Source organism: Ceratotherium simum, chromosome 13 (assembly GCF_057802395.1).
Source record: "Ceratotherium simum simum isolate JZ-2026a chromosome 13, ASM5780239v1, whole genome shotgun sequence".
Classification (NCBI taxonomy): Eukaryota; Metazoa; Chordata; class Mammalia; order Perissodactyla; family Rhinocerotidae; genus Ceratotherium; species Ceratotherium simum.
The window spans coordinates 41,808,322-41,814,321 of NC_141912.1; positions in this window are offsets into that span (position 1 = coordinate 41,808,322).

Sequence of the window (6,000 nt, forward strand, 5' to 3'; positions counted from 1 at the left end):
TTCATTCTACCACAAAGCCAGGCAGATCCCAGCAGCCTGGGAAAAAAGCAGATGGGCTGTTGGGCGTGGAGTGGCGTAAACAACTGGCTTGGTTAGACTTGTCGCCTTCTGGGGACTGCTGCTATGTTTCCCAGTCCCCAAGCAGCCAGGCAGCAGGACAATACACCAAGCAATTCCCAGCAAGAGGCCATCAATGGAAATGGGTGTGGTTTTCACCCAGTGGGGACTAGTTCTCCTCAGGCTACCTAACACTCAGTCTGGGCATCGGGGCTGGAAAGGTCGGTGGATGACCAGTTGCCCCTTACACACTGCACAGTTCCATTTGCACATGCTGCACCTGCTCCTATAGTCTGCACCTGCACCTGCTCCTATGCACTCTCCAGTGACATCTGGACACATCACTCCTGCTGTACACTCCGAGTACACTTTCCAATGCCTGTGTATTCACGGTCCCCGTCCCCTCCTGGAGCCACAGGAGCAGACCACCGGACCACACAGTGCATGTGGCTGTGGAGATCTCTTTCATGCTACACTGACCGACAGAGACTTTGAAGACGCTTGGTGCCCCCACACGCACGTTCCCCTTACCAACGCCGTAGACTGACTGCATATCATTTGTACTGCACAGACGGCACATCGTACCCACTAACGTGGACTGAGTGCTCCCCACGTACCACTCACTGTGTTAAGCACTTTTATACAACATCACTTCATTTGAGTTCCTTCCAAAGAAAACCTCGAGGCAAAAATTTGGGAGCAAGTAGTTTAGTTGGGAGGCGATCCAGGAATTACTATGAGAGGCTGGAAAAGTAAGACAGCGAAAGAGAGATGGGCATAAAGGGCATTAATGGAGGAGTTACTGCTCTGGGCAACTGGGGCTGGCGCCCACGGAGGAGCCTCGGGGAAACCGTGCACAATGATCTCAGAATTGCCACGCACCCAGAGGAGAGGAAGCTGGGGTATTTAGACACCAACTTCTGTCCCTCATTGAGGTCTAGTCAGGGGACATTAACTCCCTGGCGTTTCCTGCCTCCTGCAGCCAGACACTTCCAGCCCTAAGAGAGCACTGTCAGGCAGAGACACAGACAGCAGGGGGCAGGTGAGGGAACCACACACAGGTCACCTCCAGGTAGGCTGAGGGGATGTAGGCGGGACATCAACAGCATCTGTCACATCTCGAAATCCACCAAGAAAGGTATTAAGATGACTCCATTTTAGATGGGGCTACAGGGACTGAAAGAGGTGACGTTAACTGGCCCAAGGCTACACGGTTAATGGAGCATGGAACCAGGATTCCAACTTAGGTGTGTCTGACTGCCACAGAATGCCACGTTCTTAGCCATTGTGTTAGCTTCCTGGGGCTACCACAACAAAGCGTCACAGACTGGGTGGCTTAAACAACAGAAACGTGCTGTCCCACAGTTCTGGAGGCTGGAAGGCTGAGATCAAAGTGTCGGCAGGGTTGGTTCCTTCTGGAAGGCTCTGAAGGAGAGTCTGTTCCGTGCCTCTCTCCTAGCTTCTGGTGGTTTGCTGGCAAGCTTTGGCGTTCTTTGGCTTGTAGTCACATCAGCCCCATCTCTGCTTTCATTTTCACATGGCGCTGTCTCTACGTGCATGTCTCTGTGTCCAAATTTCCCGTTTTTATAAGGCCATCAGTCATATTGGATTGGGACCCACCCTAATGACTCAACTAATTACACTGCAACAACTCTATTTCCAAGTAAGGTCACATGTACAGGTGCTGGGAGTTAGGACTTTAAAAGATGAATTTTGAGGGGACACAATTCAACACGTATTCAAGCCCACCTTGCAGGCTGCTTTACCTCTACACTCCGTGGGCCCCCGCTCTGCATGCCCCTTTGTATCCTCTGAGTTTGTCCATGGCGTCCTGGACAAAGTGCCCTTTAGCTTATGCCCCCAGCTGCTTTTGGTGGCCGCAACCATCAGGCAGTGGGTGTGACTGGGCCACCGCCAAAGGGCAGAGGACTGTGGGGAATGGAAGAAGTCTGGGAGAAGGCCTCAGGGAGCGGCTTCAGCCCGAGGTCCACCTCACTGTCACCTTAATCGCTGAGATTCAATCATCAAATAAAATAAAGAAAAGTATTGTGGAAATAGAACACTGCCAAAAATCCTCCTAAAAGTGCATGCACTGAGCAGTCTGGATTTATAAAGAACAAATTATGCCAGACACACTTGATTGTGCCTTGGAGGGAACTAAGAAATTAAGGGATGGGGAGGATGGGAGAGAGGCAATACATCTTGATTTTAATACAGCAATGGCTACATTGTCTTGTGGTGTTGTCCCTGCAAAATTAATTCAGATTGGCTTGGTGAGGAGAACTGCCCCTGGGGTGAAAACCAGTGGAAAGACAAACAAACAAATAGTGATTAAAGAAGAAAACCACAGCCCACAGCCCTGAGGTGTAGAGGGGAGGGAGGCTCATGGGAGAGCGGGGAAGGCTTGGCTGTTCTGTCAGACCAGAAACGTGCTGAGGTGCAGAGACGGATCTGGGTGTTTGCCACAGGAGGTGGGGGGAGGGGCGGCCCAGCGAAGGAGTTGACCAGGAGCCCGCCAGGCAGTGGGCTTCACCAACAACTCTGCACCAGGAGGGTCACGGTGCTCACCCAAAGACACTGGGAAACTGGAGGCTGTATCCTGAAGAAACCCACAAGCTGGACAGGGCGGCCTTTTTAAAAAATAAATACAGTTGACCTCAGTAGCAGTGTCAGGCACTAAGTTTTGATCTAGATTTTTGCTTTTTCAAATGCAGACCATTTGAAATGAAGTCACCCATCCTTCAGAACCACAGAAGCCTGACGGGCTCAGGGTGTTGGAGGCAGCAGCGCCTGAGTGAAGGAGCCCCTCTCTGCACAGATGGGGAGACTCAGACCTACAGAGAGAGAAGAATGCAGGTGTTAGAAATGCAGGTTTCTGGGCCCAGGGGCTCAGAGGTTCTGATTTTCATAGAGCTGGAATAAGGCCCAGGAACCATCATTTTTAACAGTTTTACTAAAGGTGACTCTGGTCTGTGGATTACACTGAGAGACACTGGCCCACAATCACATCTGATCTTTCCTTCCTTCCCTCCTTCCCTCCTTCCTTCCTTCTTTCCTTCCTTCTTTCTTGCCGACCAAAGCCTTTTTAGTTTCATGCCTATGATATGGAAAGCATTGTCCCAGGTTCTAAGGACACAGAAATAAAAGATGACTAACGTCTTTGAGGAGTGGACAGTTAGAATAACCCGTGGGAGGGTTTATAGGAAGCACGGGGGACAGAGGTCATGTTAAAAGACACTATGCAGACACCATCTGCAAAATCTAGACAGCTGGAAACTATAGGACAAAGACCCAGTTTCCTCGATAAATACAGGGAAAGGAGCGAAAATAAGAGGGAGGAAGCATTTATAGATTAAAGGGGACTTAAGGGACATACCCATCAATTGTAACGTGAGACTTCTTCTGGATCCTGATTTGAGCAAACTGACTTGAAAAGAGCATTTATGAGATGATCAGAAAGATTTCAATATTTGATGATTTTAAGCAATTATAAAGTACGTTGATGGTATTGTGTTATTTTTTTAAAGAGTCCTTATCTTTTCGAGACAGATACTAAAATGTTTGTGGATGAAACAATACGATGTCCAGAATTGGCTTCAAACTAACCCTGTGTGTGTGTCTGTGTGTGTGTGTGTTGAGGGTCGGGATGGAGGGTGTCTAGTGCCTAGATTGAACAAGGCTGTCCATGAGTTGATAATTATTGAAGCTGATAATGGGTATGTGGGAGTTCGTTATACTATTTTCTCTACTTCATATGTTTGAAATTTTCATAATAGATATGATAGAGAGAGAGAGGGAGGAAGGAGGGGGGGAGGGAGGGAGGGACAGAAGGAAGGAAGGAAGGAAGGAAGGAAGGAAGGAAGGAAGGAAGGAAGGAAGGAAGGAAGGGAGGGAGGGAGGGAGGGAGGGAATGCAGGTGACAAGTTAAGTGGTGGATGAGATCCTACACTGGTGACAGACAGGATGAGTCAGAGGGGGTTTCCTGCTATGGTGGCATGGCTCAGCTCAGAAAAGAAGGCATTAGCAGTGCCAGGAAGTGAGGAAGGTGAAGGTGGGAGATCACACCCCCTATGGAGATCACCAGAGAAGAGAAAAGACATGATCATCCAGGGCTGGCTGTGCTCAGCTGTTCTCAGGAGCTCAAAATTCTGGAAGGTGAGAGGAGTAACCAAAAGATTTCAGACAGAGAGGCATGGAGAGACACACGTTTTGCTTAGCTCACTTGGGCTTCTCTTTGAAGGTTGGACAGAGATGGGGAGACCAAATGAGGGAAAACAAGTTACAGCCATTGCAAGGGTCCAGGTGAGAGGTGAGAAGAGTCTGAACTAAAGCACAGCCATGGAAGGGGACTCTGGAGACATTCGGAAAGTAGAATCTACAGGGCTGAGTGTCCTGTCGAAGGGCGGTGTTTGGGGTGGTTCCTGGGTTTCTTGTTGAATGCCTAGGGGATGGCCATATCATCTCTCAGCTGTGGTGGGGCACACAGACAGAGGACCAGGTGGGGAGAGAGGTAGTAGGTTCATCTGGACACCTTGTATTTGTGGGACAGCCATAGGGAGATGTTTCACAAGTTAGCTGTACAAGGCAGCAGCTCAGATGAGAGGTTTAAACCGGAGGATGCACAAGATGGTCTTGAGGAGAGGGAGAAGGGAAGAGAAGGGAGGGGTGGGGAGGGGTGAGGAAAGGAGGGAAGCAAAGGGAATAAAAGGGAGGGGAGGGGAGGGAAGCCTGAGTCAGTGTCTTGGAAGAACACTGATATCTAAAGGCTGAGGGCAGAAAGAGCTTCCATGCAATCCAAGTCTCCCGACTGTTCTCTGCCAGCTCCCCTCCTACAACTTCTGCCTGGTGATTCTCCACTCAAGTTTTGAGGTCTGCCGGGGTCTCCTGGGTCAGCGTTGACTGTCGGCACTGCTTTCTCTCAGTCTGCTCACTCACCATTCCTGCACGTAATTCTTGCTCCTGTCTGTGGACCGGCTCTTGCTCAGGAAGCTGGTGGATGCCTCCATCACCAAAGCCCTTCTTCCTGCCGTCAGCTCAGCCGCACTCTCCTGTGTAGTGTTTCCTTGCTCCCTCCTTCCACATGCTCTGGAGTCCACCAGACCTGGGGTGAAGTCCTGGCTCAGCCATCAGGTGTTTGTGGAAACTCAGACATTTATTTAACCCCTCTAAGCCTGTTTCCTCCTCTGTAAAGAGGGATGATCATCACACTGACCTCTAAGCACCCTACCGCCCGAATAGCACTTAGCTGGATGCTTTACAACGTCGTTGTTGTTGCTATGATTATTCTCCTTGCTCTCACAGACCTGTCTCCTTGAGCAGCCCCTGCTCTGCCCCAGCATCTGCGGACAGCACCTGGTCATGTTCTCCTGGGCGCCGAGCACCTGCCTGGCCCTCCCCTCTGATGTTGGCGTTCCCCTATCTCTTGGCTGGCCCCTGGCTCCTCATCAGCCTGGCTTCCCTACCTAATCCTGAATTTTGGCCTGTCTAGCTTCTTGCCCCAAACCAACAACCTTCTGAGAACCGTGGCCCAGCAGGACCTAGAGTCTCCAACGATCTCAAGGCATTTCCTATACTTGTCAAAAAATTAACAAAACATGGCTGTGTTTGTAATACTGATCTTCCCAACTTTTAACTACTAAAGTGATGGAGAAATAAAGGAAAACTTTGCAGATATACTGTCCCCCACCCTCACATGCACATAGCAGTGATTTCCACTGGGGATCAGGGTGACCCCCCCGGGGACGGGGCTGCTTCTCAAGGCCTGGCAGGAGCAGGCGAAGCCACGCTTCCCATTCTCTTTGCACAAATAGGATAATAAAGCCTATTTGTGCTCGTGAAAGCCGAATCCCTCCTTGATATCCCTACACAGAGACTGCCACTTTCTAAGGCATTTATTCAACAGCCATTTACGGGGAGCCCACCATGAGGCAGGTACTAAGTGCT